Raw genomic sequence first — 22,457 nt, 5'->3', positions numbered from 1 at the left:
ACGTCATCTTGGCAGATAGGGGTGGAGCTTGTAAGGTCATCGGGTCAAGCTGCTGTATTTTCATCCCTAATAACGCACCATCCGTGTACAAAGCTATTACACGTCTCCATAAGATTGCAAGTTTAATTCATCAGACTCCAGGCACCTGGACTTGGTCCGGTTGGTTCTGGACAACGTTGTCTGCCTGGGGGTGGAAGATCCTATCCCTCCTAGGTATTGGTTTTCTTGTAGTATTCAGTTGTTGCCTGTGTATCCAATGTGGACCGGCAATTTGCGGCCTGTGTGCCACTTCATGTGTTCCACGTTCCAGGTCTCATTCAAAGCGCCTAAAGAAAGAAGAGCAAATGATGTTAAGTGAACAAGTCGATCAATTAATGAGAATCGATGTTTCATGAAGGGTCCGTGGGGAACAAGGAGGGAATGAGGAAATATAATTTTTGATCAAGTAGTGTTCCCCAGCGAGTACCCCACCGTCTCCATGTACTAGCTTGCAGTGCATGTTATTTCCCTCCTGTGCCAGCCATGAAGACGCAAATACATTTGCGTCCATCTTTAACTTGTCCTCTTTCAGATCCGCCATGAACGGATTGAATATTCAGTTCCTATATATGTCGTGCCACCGTCTTTTTGTGGTACACTTTACACGTTTTTCAGCTCTGGCGAAGTAGGCCCAGAATATGCCATTAAGCCTTTTTCGAGTTCTCTCCTGCTTCCTGACTCCGAGGGCCTCAGCCCAGGCTACCTCTGTGCCAGTGGCCCCCACCTTACTTCCTTGCGCGGCTCCGGCGCATAGCCTAACCTCTGCCTGCCAAGACCGTCTTCAACCTTCGAATTATCTGCTCCACTCCTCGAAAACACATTCCTGTCTCGTAGTTCATGTAAACATCCTCCCAGCTGCAGGAGCAGAGGGCCCGGTTCTTCTGTCTCCGTGCAAGTAATTCATAGACTCCGTTGCCATGGTAGGCCCATGCCCCCTCACCCCGCATGCCAACACGTAGACGCATACATGCAGACAGTATAGAGTAGTCCCTGCCCGAGAGACCTTTTCCCTTCCAGACACTACTGTTCCTTAAACATACGATACCAGATACGATTTGGGATTAGGTTGATCTGACATCCCAGACTTATGTCTACACTTATGTCTACACTTGTAGTGCTAAATGTCAAGTCCTTTCACCTTCTGGTTATACGTCAGACACACGTCAAGCAGCTGCGCGCGCATCTCTGCCATATATTTCTGCTGACATTGCAAGATTCTCTTATGTATCCACCCATTTTGTGACCTCATGATCAATGACGTTTCTAGTGTACGCCTTCATGCACGCCTATTATACCGCCTTTTTAATGACGTTTTGTGACGTTTCCATGTTTTATCTCTTCTTTTCCAGCTGTTACGCCTACTGTTACGCCTACTACATGCTCATACATTGTAATGCATTGACTATATATATGTACTTCTGTAAACAATATGTTGTCTGTCTTCCCTTCCTGAACCCTGTGTGGTGATGGAATGGTTATGCCACCTTGGCTCGAGCCAATAACCCAATTCCTTTTACAGGAATAAAACCCTTTTGAGTTTACCTCAATATCCCGGATTTTGCCTCTTATTTTTCTGAGTTATTCTTATTGATTATTGATAGCAAATTAAGTATAGGTAATCGATTTTACCACACAAGAGCCCGGATCGACGGAGACCAAATAGGTGAACTGAGGGTTAGGCCCTTTGACGCAGTAAGTCTGCCCTCTTCCACCATGCTGACCTAAGGTAATGTGCAAACTACATGTATAGTATCAGCGGGAGCCTAACGCTGTAGTTTCACTCATTTCTCCTTCAGTGTTTAACTACAAGGCTGCTCACACCGCTATCCTTGAGATACGAGTCATTCACCCGATTTTGGTATTGGCAGTGCTTAATTTGTGCCGGTGCTTTCTGGTGTAAGCGTCGGCATTTATTTATCAGTGTCAGGTCTACACCTGAGTGCCAACACACCGCAACAACTGCACGCCATGTGTCAAAAAATATAATTGCCTGCAGTGTTCACAATATGTCTACCGAGTCCCCAGTGTAGATTGCTGCTGAGCCAATAATAAATCCATGCCAATTCAACTTCAGTGAAGTCCGTGTTACCGGTGATCGGGCCACTTACTGGGCTAAATTTGATTCTGTGCGGTTGCGGCAGCCGTGGCAGCATGCGTAACCTTGTTTAAATTCTACGATCTGGCGCACACACGAGTCACGAGGCACCAACACTTCAGAATGACGTCAACAGCACTATTATTTGAAGCAGCGAGCGTGTCGTGCAGTGTACAGCAGCAGGCCTCATCTTATTAAAGGCAGTTAACCAGTACGTAACCAAACCAACGCTGCTTTATCTTTAGTGTGGTCACCGTGGTGGTTGGTATGAACATACTCAGAGTCTGAGCAATCATGTCGCCAGCGCCAGGCACCGTGTGCAATTCCCGGGTCAGGAGGATGGAAGGGCAGGGCCTTAACCCCTTTCTGTTGTATTCTTGTTTATCTATTAGTTGACTTACAACTGAAGTGCTGTTTGTCCGTGTCATAGTTCAGTATTTGAAAACCTGTTCTCCCCAGTGGCCCCCTGGAGCCGTCCTGTTACTGGTTTCCTTTGCTGGCAGTCTCCTCTCCTCCCTGTGGTGGTCCCATAAAGTAAGCATCGAGCCCTGCCATCCACACAGACTGGCAGCTCTGGGGTAGTGGAGCACTGGGGCCCGGGAAGGGGAAAGTGTGCTCCGAAGCTGCAAGCAGGATTCATAGTGACCCAGGGCAAGTGGTCGTCATGGAAACGGAGAAGAGGAACATTTGCTTTAGTTGCTTGATCAAACTGCAGGGTGGGATAGGAAATCAGTAATATTGCTTTCACCAGTAAAGCAGTTCTGTTGTTTAACCACACGCTGCAGTGACAACCCCAGAATATGCAGGATACATCTTCCTCTGTCATCCATTTTGCTGTCACCCACAGGGATAAAATACCCTATACCCATTGGCCTATTTGAAGTTCTTTACGTAACTGATAGATGAGGTGTTGGTGTTGCATGTGTTTTTTGTTTCCAATGTTTGGTTGTAGTTCAATTTTGCTTTTTCATGCAGTCAGCGCTAACAGTGCCCTTGATTCACCTAGGACCCATTCTTGAGTTTATTACCTTCTTTGGCATATTTTGTCGACTGGAAGAGCTTGATAAAGAATATAGAATATTCAAACCTTCAATCAATTTTTGATGTGATCTGGAAGCTTGCGTCACCAGATGACTGCATGGCTTTGGGACTTCACAATTCCTGTTCCAGTCTCCTCTCTCTTGTTTAGCAAATTAATGTATGCTGGGAGTTGTAGGCAGTGCGCTTTAACTAGATTTCCAACATACCCTGATGAACATAATCTGTGAAAGGGTGAAAAAGTTATATTCCTGTGAATATAGCAGTGCTTAATTTGAACCCGGCACTTGCTTTTCCTCATTACATATTGACACAGTGGCTCCCGGCAAGAGCAAGTGAGGGGAAAAATACGCAAACGGGACTGGAGAAGTAAAATAAATATGGAAAAAGTGACACAGGGAGAATGCAGGTACCAACAACAGTGAGCTAAAGAGGCAGGTAGTGTCTGGGAGTAGATTAAAGAGACCTGAGATGAATTCTGGACTACGCAGCCTTGGTATTCAGTGCGTAGACATTTAATAGCACCATTTGAGGTCTTTGGAACACAGCTGTGGGCCCTCTCACTCATTCCTTTGACAGATTAAGCACTGGATAGGGTCACCTGATCTCCTTGCCTGAGAGTCCCTCTGATGCTGTAGTCATATGGCCCAGATTGTCCTGGTATTCTGACATAGATTATCTTAATTTAAATTGTATATTGTTTTTGTTTCCAGCTCAGGATGCCGTGCTTAAATATCGTTTTTGTACAGTGGGCCTACTACCTTGTAATGCCTGGACACAACTCAGGGGGACAAACAACTCAATTACTAAGCAGTATACACTACACAGATGACTGTGTGTAAAATATGCATTAACTTTGTCTGTTATAACCAGAAAAATGCAGATTTTAGACTCACAAGCCTCAATGAATTCCCTTTTCCATGTTGATGAATGTAGTTTTGACAATCTGGTCACCTCACCTGTGTCAAAAATGAGGCGGAGACAGAAATGTGGCCCTCTACTCCTCCTGTGACAATTAACTACTTATGCATATCTAGATCTTTTTGCATGTGGTTGACGGAACATGAGGAAAATGTAGCCCTATGAAGTCCTGGGTTTTCTTGACAGTCTATACTTTTCCTGTTAGTAGAAGTGTCATGGAAAACATATTGATTATTGAAAAAAGGTAGAGGAACGGTTCTTATGTTGGAAATAGAAGTGGCCTTTTTTGGTTTTTATTCACGCTCAGTTAAACATACTTAAGGGAAAGGACTGAGTAAAGGTGTCATCACTTATCTGACTCCTTAGCGTGCCTCCACCTTGTCATTTTCCTCAAAACGTGCAAACTTTCGGCATTCCCTCTCCTACTATCTCACATACATATTTCCTTGTTTGTGTATCAATTTATTGTTAAAAACTCCTGTTGTCTACATAGTTGCCTCTGAGACTGCTTCTTTTTTCTTTCTAAACGCACACCTCCTTCACCTTCTTGATTGATAGAGTGCCTGTGTTAGTTCTGAGGCAGAAAGCCGGGACCGGTGTGCGTGTTGTGCATTTCGATCGCGCTGTTTTTAAAATTGCACTTGTTATCTTTATTTTGCACTGAGCTGTTTTAATAGTGTGAACATTGTGATTTCTGCAATATTCTGTCGACCTACCTTAGGTCTTACTTAGGCTTGCATTTACTGACCGATTTACCTGGTCTCCGCCCTCTCTCGCCCATTGCAGCCGATTAGGCGCTGCCGGGGGGCCTATCCTTGCAGCCACCATCTTGGGTGAGGAGCAGGCGAGCTGACTAGTGCTCGGCCCCTCCCGCCCTTGTTGCTATAAAATGGCTCCTCCCACAAGTGAGCGCGGCGACCGGTCGCAGCAGGCTTGCCGATGGGGCGCAGAAGGTGCGCCAAAGGGAAGCTCGTCTGCGCCCCGTCCTCGCCAGTCCACCGCCTCCCGCCAGGGATGCTGCTCCTGTCATCTTGGCGCGGACTACCTATTTGAGAAACCTTTGCTGAACATTCACCAGCAAGCCTGCTATTGTGATTGCTCGACCCTGCACCCGCTATGTGGCCTGTTTAGGTGCCCTTGAGGGAAATTGGTACTTGACCGTCCATTACGTATAAATGTACCCCTTGAGTCCCTGCCCCAGCGACATCTCAAGATCCTACAACTTAATGTCAATCGCTTGTCAAACATCATGAGGAAATACGTGACCTCATCTCGGACGAGGCACCGGATATCTTTTTTATGACAGAGACCTGGCTCCACGAAAAGTAACGGTCGAGCTTAACCTAGTCCTACCCCCAGAATACTCTATTTATACGAGCAAGCGTAACATCAGAGGTGGTGGCATAGCTGTAATAGTAAAATCCTGCTACCCGTGTAAATGGACTAAGATGCTGATAGAAGGCTGTGAAAGCGCTCACTTCAGCATCTCGGTTAGTCATCACGTTACCCTTACAGGGCTACTGATTTACAGACCTCCAGGAAATGACGCTACTTTTATGAAAGCCCTGCCAGAGGCCGTTGGCTCTCCTGCGATGGGATCAGCTAACTTTAACATCTTCGGCGACCTAAATCTTCATTTTGACCTTTTCCAGACCCCGACCATCGGTAGCCTACTCGCCGACCTAGCAGCGTTTCAGCTCCGCCAGGTGGTCACCAGCTCCACTCATGTGGGAGGCCATATGTTGGATCCCATATTCACCAAAATAGCAATGGCCACTATCCAGCTGCCGGTTCCATTGGCATGGTCGGATCACTTACCGGTGGAACTATCCCTCCGAGTCCTGGTACCTTCTAATAAGAATATTGATAGTCGTTCTTAAACGTCCCTGGAGAAAGCTGAAGCTCGAGGACTTCTATCGACTCCTCAAAGAAAGCCCCATTGGCCCTTTCAATGATGTTGAGTCTGGCTATGACCTCTTCTGTGATTGGATCACCCGGTCACTGGACTCACTGGTTCCTGTTACCTGGAGCAAATGTCACACCCTCGAACCCAGTCCTTGGTATAATGACGCCTTGATGGTTTTGAAGAAATCCTGTAAAAAGGCTGAGAGAGACTGGAGAAAAAATTATGACTCAGGGAAAAAAGCACTGTTCATAGCTGAGGTAAAAATATATCAAAGAGCTATAAGCAGGGCACGGGCTGCATAATATTCCAATGAGATCAAACGCAGTTCCAACCCGACTAAGCTGGTCTTTAAGATCCTTAAAGACCTTACTGCCAAGAGAGCCCCATTATTTGAGGTTTCTTCAAATTCGCACTGTCAGGATCTCGCTGCCTTTTTCTTGGAAAAGGTACGTGTCATCTATCGCTCATTCCCATGTCTAAATCCCCCGAATGAGTCGACATCGCCGAGCTCCATCACCAACGTCAGCCTTATTATTCTCCCTGGGATCCCGGAGGTCGATTTTAATAAACTAGCGGCCAAAGTTCAATCAGGCTCCCCCGCCGATCTGCTCAGGCCCGCACAATTCAGAGACTCTGCCTCGCTGTGCCTCCCCCCCTTGCGCCAATGTATTAATGCCTCATTTACCTCTGCCATAGTCCCCGCCAAATGAAAACAAGCCATAGTAACCCCGATCCTGAAAAAGCCTTCACTGGACCCGAGTAAACCGGAGAACTACCGGCCTACCTCCCTGCTCCCCTGGGCTGCTAAGGTGGCTGAAGCACATGTTAACAGCATAATCACTAAACATCTCCAGACTAGCAACTCTCTGGATGTCTCCCAGAACAGGTTCCAGGCAGGCCACAATACCGAAACCGCCCTCTTTGCCATGACAGAACATCTGCGATCCGTGCTTGACTCCGGTCTAACAGCGGCACTGGTTCTTCTAGATCGTAGTGCCGCCTTTGACACGGTCTCACACGTGGTCTTGCTTCATCGCTTGGATGAGGCTGGGAACTCGGGACTGGCCCTTGAATGGTTTAGATCATTCCTTGCAGGAAGATCGTTCCGGGTAGGTACACCTCCCTTTCAGTCCCAGGATTATCCTGTTGGGCAGGGAGTGCCTCAGGGGTCGGCGCTGAGCCCCACGCTCTTCAATCTTTAAGTGCAGCCGTTAGCTGCTGTTGCCAAGCAGTGGGTCCTGACTATGGTCTCATATGCTGATGACACACAGCTGGCGGTTGCACTCTCTGGGGACTCAGACCATGAGGCCTTAAGGTTCAGGGATGGTTTGGCAGCTGTGGCAGGTTGGATGTCAGCTAATTATCTCCAGCTGAATGCCAATAAAACGGAGGTCATGGTCATTGGCAAGAACAGCCAACTGTGGGGAGAACAGTGGTGGCCCTCAGTGTTGGGTCTGACACCCATACCGGTGACTGAGTTGAAAAATCTGGGAGCCTGGTTTGACCCATCCCTCAGTTTCTCCAGCCACACTAAAAAAAAGTGGCAGCAACTTGTTTTGGCATTTTGCGCGGTCTTCGACCAATCTTGAAATTCTTCAATGCGTCCACTAGGCAGCTTATAATTCAGGCCACCATAATGTCCCGGCTGTATTATGCCAGCTCCTTCCTGCTGGGGGCTAACCTAGCGGAAATCACCCGGTTGCAGCGCATACAGAATGCTGCGGCTAAGGCCTTGGTAGGCCTACCTAGGTTCTGCTCTGCGAGGGAGACCATTCGGAAACTTCACTGGCTCCCAATGATCAAAAGGATTCAGTTTAAGGGGCTATGCCTGTCCTTTAAAATTCTTAAGCAGGGCACCCCCAAAATCCTTGAGACCCTCCTGACCCCTTATGTCCCTTCCCGCACTTTGAGATCCAAAGGACAAGGCTTTGTTGAGGTGCCACGCTTCAAACGCTGTAGAATAGGATGGCGGTCCTTCCGCTATTTAGCGGCAAAACTCTGGAACTCACTACCCAGCCACATTCGTGCCCTGAATGACCTTATCTCTTTCAGGAGGTCGATCAAGACCTACCTTTTTCCACCCAGAATATAGGTTCTGTCACTGCTCTGCAACTCTTTTCAGCTGCCATCCACTCTCTCTGACACCTGGTTCTCTGTTGATCACAGCGCCGGGACGCCCCTTTGCTGGGGCAGCTGCACGCTATAGAAGTCTGACTAATATAACATAACATAACCTTCTCTCTTTACTACATCATCACGTTCATGGAATGTATGTCACCGTGTGACACTGTGTTCAACAAGTTAAGCATAAGTTAAACTCCTGAACTTTGAGCGACACCTCTTCTGTGTGGACATAGCTCAGTGAGATATGCTGTACCTGTTGAGATAGGTGAATATATGTGTGTGTGTGTGTGACCTGCAAGCTTCACACTTAGTTGAGAATGTCGGTGGAGCCAATACAGTAAGTGGGCGGAGCAGGCAGAAGTGGGTGTGGCCTCTGACAAAACAGTTGAGCACCTGGACTTCCTATTTTACAAATTAAGCACTGTGTAATGGTATTCAAGAGCCATGGCAAACACGCATTAAGGCGCCCACTGTTACTGTAATAGTCGTGATGCCAGTTAACTACGTGTGTATGTTTATTGCGTGCACGGATTCATTGAATGCTAGACGTAAACTCGATGCTTGATTTATCACGCACATTGATTGTCACTGAATTCTGACAAGGAATCGAATTTTGACCGGACATGATTGGGTGTTGTTAAGAGTCTTTTAAGTGTTCGGGGAGCTTAGCAATAATGAGATTTGAGTAAAACATAGGTGCAACAGTTTCCGTACTCCGCCTATCGGGCGGGACTTGATACAATGACGACATTGAAGCTCAGGTTCACTATCACGCACTAGTGAGCAGGCTTTGGAATATGAGCACCCTTGCATGACGGGTGCGGTCACATACAGTAACTATTTGTTTATTTGGTTGTGCTGTTGTCTCTTTTGTTTCCCTTACAGGCGGAATTTTAATAGTTTCCTGAAGAAGGGAGATAAGTATTCCCCATCTTTTATTGAGCACAAAGATTACAGCTCTCTGTTCCTTTAACCATTATATATAGAGTGAATCACTGTCAACGCCAGGGAGGGAACCATTTGAGCCCTGATAAAAGCCCGGGACCCTTGAGGCCAATTTGTTCGGGCTGAAACATGTTGGCAGATCATTAGGGTCTTAGGACTCCAAAAAAGACCATTTTTTAAAATAGTTTTTAGTATCCACTACGTCCCCACGAATAAAAGTGATATCTGGGGAACAGAGTAGAAGTTTTATCTCTAAGTCCCCCTGGCCTACATCTCCTAAGAGCTCCCGGAAATATGGTCGATCCCACCCTGACCTTCAGGAGTCAGGGTGAAGCCGTTGATGAAGCATGACGCCAATAGGGTGTGTGAGGGTTAAATAACAAAAGGATTTGTTGTCTTTTCCGCAGTCTGGGGTGTTCGCCAAGTAAGGAATTTTTTTTATTTCTATAACGCAACTCTGGATGGAAACATGTAAGATAGTGGATTTCTAGGTGGGAGGAGGTATCCATTCCTTCACCTCTCTTACCCCTTAAGTATCAGTGGATCTCCTTCCATTGACTCTTCTTTGGTTATAAGACAAGGTGTCAGTCAGAACCCTCAAAGAGTTCCATTTCGAGAGTGAGAGTACTAGCATAAAGCTTAAGCATCAAAATCAGCCCAATAATAAATAATCTATCAAATCAGATTTCTCTTCAGGTGCGGCTCATCCGTAATGGTGTGGAGCATCACCCCACTGGTCAGAGTCAGTCAGTGAACAATAAAATGATAATAAAACAATAAAAGAACATCATTTTATTTTACACTGACTGACTGAGCCTGGGAGTCTTGTGTGGGGTGGGGCCGAGCCAGGGCACTGAGGTGAGGGATGGACACTGTAAAGTGCGCATGTTAGTTTGGCCGGCCATCTTAGGCTCCCTGTGCCTGAGCAAGTGTCAGGCCAGCCCGTTTAGATTAATTCCCCACATTGCTTCCATGCTTGGTATAGCATGAGAGCAGCATCTGGATTGGGCAGGGAGCCTGTACACCAGTGACTGCCGGAACTCCCTTCCCTTCTCACTAAGGTCCAATCCTATTCTCTCGTCCTTCCGTAAAGAGTTAAAAACATTCCTCTTCAGAAATTAGTTCCCCCCCTCGATCTCTCCCCCCGTCCCTCAGAGTTCTACTCCCTCTACTTAGCGCTTGGACGCCCTCGGGCAGCAGCCGTGCTTTACAAAACCCCTTCATTTCATGTCATTTAATTCATTTCAAGGACAGAAGCACTGAGGCGGCCGGCAGCATCAGCGTCTACATTTAAAAATATATATATTATTCCCCTAATTCCGCCCCTCCACACTTTAGTTTTTGTGACTGCCACCACTGCTTCTCATAGAGAAAATTAAAATGGAATATGGTCTGTGTTAACCTACTCTAGGAACACATGTTATTAAAGTCAACTAATTTTATCAAAGTTGCAGTTTCTGGTTTCTACTTTCTTCAGCCAGCCAATCGCCTTTCGATGCTCTTGTCTTCTCACAGGAATACAATAACTCTACAGAGCAGCTTTCAATGTCGCAACTACTTCTCATCATCTAGCGGTTTCATCTGGTCTACTTGTGATTCATTCTCTTATTCTAAACTAGTTTCCATAAGGGATTTTCCTATTAAGTAGATAAAATGGCAGAATTAGTTGAAAACATTTATGCAACTATTCATCATCATATAAAACATGTCCATGGGAAGGTCAGGAAATAAACATTTTATATGACTTAAGGATTCTTTAGTCATGTCAGCTTGTCAGACACTGTAGCCTTAGCTATTTGAGGCCTAGCACAAGCAAGTAAATATGGTTGCTACTACAATTTTTTTCATTTAAACTTTCATCAAAGCCCACATGTTAATTCTTCACATTATTATAAACTGTATTGTTTTCTCAACATTCTAAAATGCTACCACAGCGCTTTGCCCCTTTAGGGGGCTATTTTCACTTAAATCTTTAAAATTGCACATCTCTGGTTCTACTGATTAGATTTTTGTTGTTTTAAATAATTTAATAATTGGGGGGCGTGGTTTGGATGCTGGGGAAGATGGCCGCATAAGCCTTTCTCTCCTCCCGTAGCGCTGATCCTAAGAGCACTACTAACACTTCCCTGCGGCTAATAGAGACTTTAATGGATTCAAAAAGGTGGCGGATCACATCAGGAGCTTGACAGGGTCTCAGATGCCAGAACATTGACCAAATAAAGGGTAAATGCCAACCGCATCCGTCGCGGAGCTCTGCCTGCTGATCCATCAGAGCGTCCCCATGAGCTGGCTGAGTGACCGGTAGAAGCCCGCGGTGCAGAGGAGGATCTGCGCACGGAGACAAGATTGAGGAATACAGTGCAAGGAAAAGCACAGCGAAAGGAAAAATGAGCGTTTATGGAGCTGAAAGCTAATAACAGGTACCACGCTCCATAGAAGATAAAATGGCGGCCACCCAGCAATTTATTATCGCCTGAGTACACAGCTATACACACCATATCCGTTACTCATGGTGTAGCGCAGCGGTAGAAAGTGAGGGTAAAGGTGTTTGCTTGGGACTTTTGAATCTGCTGCCAGTACACATAGTAATCACACTCTGCGATAAATAGAAGGCAAAATGGTGGCCGCCCGGCGTTATGAGCTTTAACACCGGCTTGGAGACATAGACGCATAGCAGTAAGACCTTGGAAACTGCACCCGACCTGCACCCTGAAATATTTATAGAGGAGTGAGTGAGCGGTGCGATCCCAGAGGAAGAACAGTACCAATGAGTGCAAGCATGCCGCTTTTCCTCCGATGCACCGATGCACCGATTCCCGGTATATCTAAGGTAGAACTCTGCCAAATGTTATGCTTGCTGGCTGGCTACCCAACCAAGATCGTTTACTGCCATCATTTTACCTGTGTCCTAGTTGAATAAAGTGTCTTCTGTTCTATATGGATGTTAAATTCTAAAAAAGAAGAAAAATGTGCACACCTTATGCCTTGCCTGACTCTAAGATGGCCGACACGCGGGACATTGCAATATGAAAGTATACGTTGGGAATCCAAATGCTGGTTTTGGCCTAACATGTGACTAAAAAGGGCTATGGTCATCCATTCAATTACTCAAAAGAAATACTGTGAAATCCTAGAACAACGCTAAACACTGCATAGGGTCACTATACTTGGCAACAAGAAGCGATGCTGCAGTAACAGAAGATAAACACGAGTCGCAAAGTTTCTGAAGTATAGGCATTTTTGACACCGTTACCCCAGGCTGTGATCATATAGATTACCACGATCCAACGCTTGAGGACAGAGTAACTGCATCCAACAAGTTTGGCGTGGGGGACCTCATTTCGAGACTTCAGCTATCCAGTAAGCTACCGAGTTCCTGGAACAATTCAAGTGCTAACCATGGGAGAGAAGGAAGCTAAAAATCTTAAACGGTTGAAGGCCGATCCTCCAAATCCAGTTTCAGCCACCAAGGGACGCATGACATCAATGCGACGCTAGACACGATATTCCTCAAGCTAACTGAGGTTCGTGAAATTACGACATCCACCAGAGAAGAAATTGCGGCAGTACGACAAGACATTAAAGACACCAATGCAAGGCTATCTGAAACCGAGAGCAGGTTCAGTCAACTTGAAGATTCGGAGGCGAAGGTAAACAAATCTCTTAAAGACCTTTCCATATCCACATCATCTATGTCGAGACGCATCTGGGAGTTGGAAGACAGGAACCGAAGGGGGAACCTACGTATATTTGGGATTCCAGAAGGAGCAGAGGATAGGGATGGCTCGTGCATACTCTTCCTGGAGTCCTGGTTTCCTCAAGCCACAAATCTCTCCTTTAACACCCGCTGGAGTTCGATCGTGCACACAGGGTCCCTGGTCGTATCACGCACCAACAAAGATGTCCCAGACCGATAGTATGCAAGGCGTTGAGATATCAGCAAGTAGAGTTAATCCTGGCATTCATGCGCAAACATAATCACATTCTCTGGAAGACCAACAAAGTGTATATCTCCCAAGATTACTGTAAGTAAACGGTCAGTTTAAGAAAAAACTTCCTTGCTCTTTGACCACGGCTTCGCTCACTTGAATATCAATATGGATTTGTCGGCCCTGCACGCTTCCGTGTACTGATGCAAGGAGTACCACAAGTCTTCACAAACCCATTGCATCTAAAGAAACTTCTCAACGGCTCAGAGGACTCCAAAATGGACACTGCCACGGTGGCAAGCTCCCAGGCAGAAGGCACATAGCGTTGGAGTTCAAAGATGTCCGGGCTCGGATACACATTACTCAACTACGGACAACCAGACGATTCCTACATCCGTGAGATGACGTGTTCCTCATCGCTAACTTCACTGTCCTCTTTTCAAGATATGGCCATCGAGATGGTAAGATGATCTTTTTTTCATATCTGCAGGGAGTCAGCATGCCTACGATGACACTTTGAAATAATCGACAAGATAAAATGACTATGGACATAATAGTTATTAACACAAAAGCTGGTTACTAGTCCAGGTTGACCCAGATTTTAGATTTACCGTTTGTTGCAGTCATGGCCATCGATGTGGTAAGATGCTCTCTCTTGTTTATTTGTAAGGCGTATGCATGCCAACAATAACATTCTGCTATGTCCGTTATGGTAATTGTCTATGGTCGTAACAGGTATTAACACGAAACTGGCTGCTGGTCATGTTCAAACTTGATTTTAGCATTGTCTAATTGCAATATGACTTAGTTCTTAACTCTGTTCTGGATGCATTCTTAAACACAAATTGCTATCTATATGAGCGACTCTTAAGGTATACACCTCTAATATGTTCCTGTTTTTCCGGATGTTCTAATGTTACAAGGTTATGACGTGCTTATGTTCCTATTATATGGTCACGTTCAAGTTGCATCTTTTGGCTTATATAAGCAGGTTAATACGTAATCGCCACGGAGGAGTGATACTGGCTTGGTTACTTCTCCTTGTACTTTCTGAGTGGGGAGGGTGGGATGGGGGTGAGGGCAGGTAGGGTGGGGTTCTAGGTTATATTAGCCTTTTTGCTTTTCCCTTTGTCTTCAGCTTGTTTTTGCTCTCACTCCCTCTTTTGTTTCTGTGTCCATCCAGCAATCCTCAACAAATCAAGAGTGCAGATGGGGCTCGTAGGACTCATAATGGGTACAAGTACACTTATGTATCTATATTGTGTGGTTTTGTCTCTACCTTTATCAAAAATACTAGCAAAAACAGTAGTCACCTTCTTTATAAAATGAGATTCGACATATCATTCCCACTCCCCTACCATGTCAACAAATTAACAGACTATCAAAATAGTGTTGCTCAACGTTAAGGGAATCAACCATCCTATCAAAAAGAGGAAAATTTTAGACTACCTTCATAAACAGAAGAGCGACATCATTCTACTGCACGAGACTAAAATTGATTCCCCACAATTTAACTCATTGAAAAACAAATGGTATAGTGAGGCAATAGGATCTGATGCCTTGGGAAAAAAGAATGGGGTCCTTACGTTTATTGCCAAAAGAGCTAATATTGTTGTCCTGCTGATCACTGCTTACAATAAAGGTAGATGGGTCTCAACTAAGCTGTCCAAGGATGGCAAAGAATGTTATGTTACCAATGTCTACGTGCCAAATAAGGACGAACAAGACTTCTTGCAAGAACTTTGCACCCACATTGGTAAGATACCAGATACAGCGACGCATATTTCTGGGGGTGATTTGAACCTGGATCCTGTCCTAGATAGGGACTCACGTAGGCCCTTCTGATCAACTAACTCACACAAAGCACTCCTCAATCTCTGTAAGCGCTTCAATTTGGTGGACTCATGGAGATTGATGAATCCAACGGGCAGAGACTATACATTCTACTCCCCACCACATGGGTCATATTCTCGCATAGACTACCTACTCACATCGACACACTCCATCGCAGAAATTGAAATCACCTCCACTGAACCACAGGTAGTTTCTGACCACTCGTGTATAACGATGTCTCTAGCAATTCACAATGGGTTAAAAGATCGACTTTGTGGAGATTTAACAATGCAGTATTAAAAAAAGCGGAGAATAGGGAAGCAATAGAAACAGCCATAAATGACTATCTTACTCATAACAAAAAAGGGGATACCACGGACCTTACAAGACGGGAGGCCCTTAAATCTACAGTCAGAGGGGTGCTAATTAAGATACAGCTGCCATGAATAGAAATGCAAACTCGGCCCTTTTTAACAGTTGGAAGAAGAGATAGCAGTGTTAGAAAAACGACATATAATTTCTAAAGACGCCTTGACCCTTACTGATTTAATGAACAAAAAGTACGAGTATAACAAGCTAATCAGTGAGAAGGCAGGGATTTGGCTTCAACACCAGAAAAACTTCAGACTATGCCACACTAATAAAGCAGGTAAGAGCCTTGCATCTTACCTGAAATTCAAGCGGCAACAAACTTCCATAAAGAGTACCGTCGACAAACTAGGGACACCACACTCAGACTCCAACAAAATTGCGGAAATCTTTAAGGATTTCTACAATGATCTATACAGTAAGAACAAAAACATTAACAGATCCAAGCTGGGGCATTACCTAAATAAATGCAAACTCCCCTCTCTTCCGTCAAATGATCACTTCAAACTGAACCGACCCATATCACTGGAAGACATCACCCAAGCCATTAAGTCCCTCAAAACTGGAAAAGCACTGGGTCCGGATGGATTCAGTGCAATGTTTTACAAAAGCTTTTCAACTGTCCTAACAGAACCACTTAAGGATTTGTATGAACAGTTTGCCACAGGTGGACAAATTCACGGCACACCTGCAGAGGCCATTATTGCTGTTCTTCCAAAAGAGGGTAAGGACCCCACGTCTCTGAAAAACTACAGGCCGATAAGCCTGACCAATCTTGACTCTAAGATTTACGCCATAATTTTGGCCAAAAGGATCCAGAAAGTGCGGCCCCAACTGGTCCATCCGTCGCAAGTAGGGTTCCTTAAGAATAGACTATCTAGCGAGAACACGTGAACCCTTGCACACATCATAGAAAAAGCAAAACTAACCAACTCCCCTACGGTAGCAGTGACCTTAGATGCCGAAAAGGCCTTTGAAAAGGTTGACTGAGCCTATCTGGAAGCAACTCTACATAAATTTGAACTGAGCATTCATTTCATCCGCATGGTGATGGCCTTATACGCTAACCCCTCAGCAAGAGTAAGGGCGGGTGGTTGCCTTTCAAGCTCATTCAAGCTACAACAAGGTACAAGACAAGGCTGTCCCCTCTCCCCTTCGCTGTTTCTTCTAGCAATCGAGCCCTTCTTGTACTCTTTACGGCACAACAACCTCATTAAAGGCATAGGTTTTGGAGATGTCACAGTCAAAATTTCGGCTTACGCCGACGATGTGTTGGTGGTCTCCGAGAACGCGGAATTAGCAATTCCAGCTCCGATGTCCTTGATTGCGGAATTTGCCAAAGTGTCAGGATACAAACTCAATAAGGACAAGACGGAGGTTAAGCTACTTAATAACATAGGTGATAAAGGCATCCTGGGTGACTCTGGATTATGCTGGCAAACAAAGAGCTTTAAATATCTTGGCATCCAATTCGAGAAGGATTTAATCAGTACTCCCAAAATCAACTAGCTTGCCTTATATAAAAAGATCTCCTCACTATTGGACCACTGGTCCCCAAAATTATTTTCCTGGTGGGGCAGAGTGGAAACTCTGAAAATGATGATCACGCCACTCGTCAATTATTTAATAAGCATGCTACCCATGTTACTGTCTGATGATTTCCTCACCAAATTACAAAAGACCTTTAACGCTTTCCTGTGGCAAAACAAGAAACCAAGAATATCCTTAAGAAAACTTCAACTGACAAAAGATAAAGGAGGCGTAGGCTTACTAAACTTTAGATGCTGTCAGACGGCATATCTATGCAAACAGGGTGCTAACTGGTTCCACAACTATCAGGAATATGCTCCTGTATGGATCCAAGTTGAATAAATATATCATTAATAACTTACCGCTTCCTGCCATAATGACTATGGATGCCACAGCCTTCCCTCATTCCAAGTATATACTTCTTAACACTAAAAGGGCTCTCCTAAATCTAGAGAGGCATTGTAAAGCACAAATAAAGTTCTTCAAATCTAATTTAACTTCGTTCTGGTTTAACCCGACTTTAAAAGATGAAGGTCATCTCCTTTTCTGGGAAAATTGGTCCAAGAAGGGAATAAACCTATTGCAAGATATTTATGAAGGATCCACACCTTTACCCTTTGCTACCTTACAAACACGGCTCGATCTCCAACCACTTGACTTCTACAAATTCCTACACCTTAAAGCTATGGTAACAGCTAGAGACATCACGCCACAAAACCCTACACTCTGCACTAAATTAATCCAGCTAATGTCTAGGGGTCATATGGTCTCAAAGGTATACAAGATCCTGTCCCCAATGCCTCAGAAAGCACACAGAAAAAGTGAACGGGATTGGGAAAATTAACCCAACACCTCCAGCATAGCCTTTAACTGGGATAAAATCCACCTCGTGCCCTTCTACATTAAAATATCCCAATACTCTCACAGACCAAATTTTGCTGATAAACAGGTCATACTGGACACCAGGGAAACTCTTCAAACTTAAACTTATAGATAGCCCTCTCTGTTGGAACTGCAAGTCAGGAGTAGGTGACCTAGCGCACATGCTTTTCCACTGCCCGTTATTACAAAAGTACTGGGATGAGATATATAATTATATCCAACATACCTTTCACTATAGGCCTCCTAGGAATTTCAGCTATGTTCTTCTGGGGCAATCGATTCGAACATAACGAGAGATCACGATCGACACCTTCTTGACCTCATGATTACTCTTGCATGCAAAGTAGTGCTCAGCAAATTGAAGAGTGCTTCCGACGTTTCTTTCAAAATCTGGCAGGAATGGCTGGCGTCCCTGAGGGGTGCTGACAATGACGTCCTCCATTCATCCCCTTGGCAAAAACCTCACACCAAACTTTGGAGCCTACTTGACTCATTAGAACTTTGTTAAGATCCGCCTTAGGCTAATCGCCTCAAAATTCCCCTTGGCAAAAACCTCACACCAAACTATGAAGCTTACTTGATTCATTAGAACTCGGTCACGATCCACCTTATGCTAATCGCCTCACACTAGGCCTTTGACAGCAAACTGCTTATTTTCATCTGTATTGTGAGCTCGCTACTCTCTCCTGTGCAGAGTATTTATCGCCATGTTGCTGCTGCCAGGACCTCCCTCTCCCCCCTCCTCCCCCTACTTACCCTTCCCCATTATCTGTGCTCCTCGGCTCCAATATATTATGTTTGGATGGTAAAAATATTGCTATTGGTTGTCATCTGCTCATTAAGGTGCCACTACATGTACCTCTTATGTATCACAGTATATTGGCAGGCCATTATCTCAACTACAGTACTGTATGTATACACTTATGCAATATTTTCTGTTTCCCATCTTCCGGTGTACCACCCTTACTCCTTATATTTCTTCTGTGCTTTATTGTGATTATTATACTTTAATGGCTCTCTTTTTTTAAGTGCCCTTTTTGTATTGTCTTGTTTACCAATAAAAAAAAAGATTTGAAATGAAAATAATTTAATAATTATGGGATGGGGAATTTTCTTGTGTTGTTTTTTTAATTTCTTACTATTTGAAGTGCTGCATGAATAATTCACACATTGCCTCTACGTTAAGCCTGACTGCTTTTGTGGCAAACTACTGGAGGGTTAAACACAGGTTAATTTGGGGTCTGCTTGCATTTCACCATGACAGAAATTCTGATTGCAGCTTGAGTAGTGTTTCACCCCCTCAACCAGTAATTCAATTTCCAACATTGGTGGCAGAGGTGAGAGATTCATTTCAGTGGTGGCTTCTACAGAATGGGAGTGGTTGGGCGGTGTGGCGGAGGTTGAAACAATAAAATAAAAAGAACTTACTATAAATGGCTACCTCCTATCCTCCGTCCTCTTCTCTTCCTGGTTCCCGGCAGCACAGAAGCACACAGGCTCCGAGACTCCCCAAAGCCAATCACGGCACTGCTGTCACCAGCATGACAGCAGTGTTGTGATTGGTCTAAGTGCCCGTTTGGCCACTCAGGCAGTGCCTAGGAGCCTGTGATAGTTCCCCCCCCCCTCGCTGTGCAACACAGCCAGGTGGAAAAATGCTAAATGCATATGTCTGTTTGGCTAGCCCAGGCGGTCGGGCAAACTGTCATGCGCACTTATGGTGCACCAACTACTCCTCCTCCCTGTGACCAAAGTCCTGTCCCACCCTAACCTGGCCCCATAGGCCGTACAAAAAAGAAAATGATAATAGCGTTGTAAGCTCCTCTTTTGCATTGTCCCAACATTTGTTGATTATTATATGACTGGGGAGGTGAGGGGGGAGTGTGATGGACCGATTCTATCCTCTGTTTCTCTTGATCCTTAGGGCACTTTCTTTCAGTATTGTCGCTCACTGTTCCAACCATGTAGGTTTACCACTATTGACCATGTGGTATTGCTATTATCTACTCATGTCAGTTCAGGAAAAGCTTAAAAATATCTGTGTACCAAATGAGTGACCTCTAGTAATATAACCAGATCGTGCAATGGAATATTTCTGATGGACTTACATTGATAAATTACAAATATATAGGTGAATAGATTAAAAGCTTATTGGGAATAAAATAGAAAATATGCACAGAAACATGATAGAACACGTCAGATAATATGACAACTAACAAAACAGAAATAGAAACCGAAGACACTATAGACAACTCGACAGGGAACACTACAGAAGGCACAGAAATATAAACCAAAACTTGAGAAAATACTGAACAGAATGCATGACTGTCAACAAGTTGGAAGACACATAGCAGAAAACATAACCCTAAACTTGGCAGACTGCACAGCAGAAAACACATAGATAAAAATCATCAGAGAAAATGTGTTGAAAACTTGACAAAAAACTATTTACGAGGTTAAATTAGCTCACATATATACTCAGGTAGCATTATGAAATGTTTCCTAGAACAAATTAGTCTGCTTCTGACTGTAAATAAACTTCGTTGTTAATGACAATTCTACATTTTCGTATGGTGGAAAGGCACCAATACAATGGTTCATACAGGGATAGAAAAAACTTTAGAAGCAAATGGAATTGCGTCACTAGTTATTTTCTTCTAAAAAGAGAAGTATATTCACAACATATTGGATTGCAGTGATGCCAGTAGATCTCACAGAAGCTCGGTTAACTCCAGATGTGGGATCAATGTAAACCTTTGCAACACTGTAGTAAATCTGTATAGCCAATGTACATACATTCATAGTTCATGGTGTTCCTTAAATGCATCACAATATAATATGAGTGGAAAAATAAGTTGTTCACGCCGCTCCAGTGAGACCTCAAAACTAGACACATTTTTTATCACCATATAGTGTGCTCACAACTTAGAGCCTCGTGAACAAGGTGAGCGAGACTTTTTTAAGAAGTTGTCCTCATTAAAACTGCTACCAAGTGTTAATTATAGCACTCGAAAAACACACCATTCTTTTTATGGTGCGCGCTCTCAAAGCCATATGTTGCTCCCGAGAACAAGGAACGTTACCCGCTTCTGCAATGTTCTGAAAAAGAGACGTCATTTGGAATTTGCTTATGAGATGGTGGGCATTGTCTAATTAATGACAGGATTGTGGAGGTTGTAGGTTTGCTACATTTACCAAACTCCATGTAGGGACACGCCGTCCAGGTCAAAAGGGCGGCCATGTAGCTTAGTCAGTGAGATTCAGGGATGGGTCTGAATCATTTTTATTGTTGCTGTTTTATGTAGCGCGAACTCGACTCGTAAGCATTAGAGCCCTGTATATGAGCACCAGTTGCATTACAAATAGACTCATTCATTTTTTTTATTTTTATTCACAGGGAGATGAAGTGATTTACCCATAACCATAGGATGTTTGAGCCTCCCGCCATACTCGATCCAAGTTACCCAGCTTCAAGGCGACAGCTCTAGACATTGAGCCACAATTGCCCAACTAAAAAAAGCAGGGGGCCAGAGGGTAAATATGTGAGATGACCAGGGTGACCAACGCTCGGGATGGACTGTTTCCACTAGGAGCAGTGTTAGTACTGATTTGCATTAGGTGGGCCTTGTAAGCTAAGTTAGAGTTTGGTCGACAGGTACTTTGAAGCAACGGAATACCCTGTCGGGAAAAACTCAAGGTCCACCTGCCTGATTTTGAGTCTGGCAGACTGCAAGCTTTAAGTAGACAGAGCAAAATTTAGTTTTTCAGTGTAAAACATCATTTGATGGCCAACAGAGGAATGTATGACGGAATTCGGCATGGGCTTTTCACGTACGCCTTAGGAACTCCGTCATTTGAACAAATGCCTCTTTAGTACGCATTTGTTCTGCGTGTAAGTTTTTTTAGCGACTTGCCTTAAGGGGGCGCTGGATATTGGAATAGTTTGATTTACTATTACAACTCCAGTCTGCGCAACAGTAAAGTAGGTGTTGGACTTTAAATCCAACACCACTCCACCATTGCCCCCTCCAAAGCAAGTCATTGTAACAATTTGCATGCAGAATGATTGTGTGCGAAAGACACATTTGTTCTGGTGCAAGCACTGTGAAGGCACAGCGTGATTCTGGATTCTTCCTAAAGAACGTTTCCCCCAACAGAGTAGATGCTATTGGAAGTAAACCATCTGTCTATCCTTTTTAGATCTGCTGGTAAGATGCCCTATTTGGTTTTTACCTGTAGCTGCTGGGAGAGAGATGAAATTGGGTATGTGTTCTTGCGTGAGCTTTCGGCTGCCACCAACATCCACTCTCTCACTCCTTTTGTTTTGTTTGGAGTTGTAAGACTGGCCTGCTGAGGTTATCCCCTCATTTCTATGTTCTGGGATAGAGGGGGCTGTGCTTAAGTCTGGAAACTGTATACTGTGTTTGCTGGGGTTTAAGTTTACTTGTGCCTTCTTGTTCTCCAGTGGGGAAACTCCCCTGAGTCATTGTTTACAAGAAGCTTAATGTATGTGGGCCCTGGGTTCATTTGTGGCCTGCTCATTCCCCCAAATATTATGCTGTGCAGGCAGTCATTTAGCCTCTCTGGTTTGTTGGTTGACTCTTTGAGTGATGTTGCAGCTGTTTAAGTGGGCTTCTCAAACCTCCTCATCCCACTTGTTTCAGCCTTTGAACAGGTTGGGATTTGCCCTTCTATGGGGATGGAACATGCCCATACTCAATGGGGGGCCAGCTCATGTTCTCCCTGAAGATACTTGCTCTGCATTGTTCCCCATCTTGTGTCTTTGCATGGGGAGTTGAAGCCCCCTTAAAATAGAAAGTCTCATGCTTAGCTCTCTTTTTTGATATTC

Source organism: Lissotriton vulgaris, chromosome 5, assembly GCF_964263255.1.
Source record: "Lissotriton vulgaris chromosome 5, aLisVul1.2, whole genome shotgun sequence".
NCBI lineage: Eukaryota > Metazoa > Chordata > Amphibia > Caudata > Salamandridae > Lissotriton > Lissotriton vulgaris.
The sequence above is the reverse complement of the archived record's forward strand: the minus strand, read 5'-3'. Positions refer to the sequence as shown.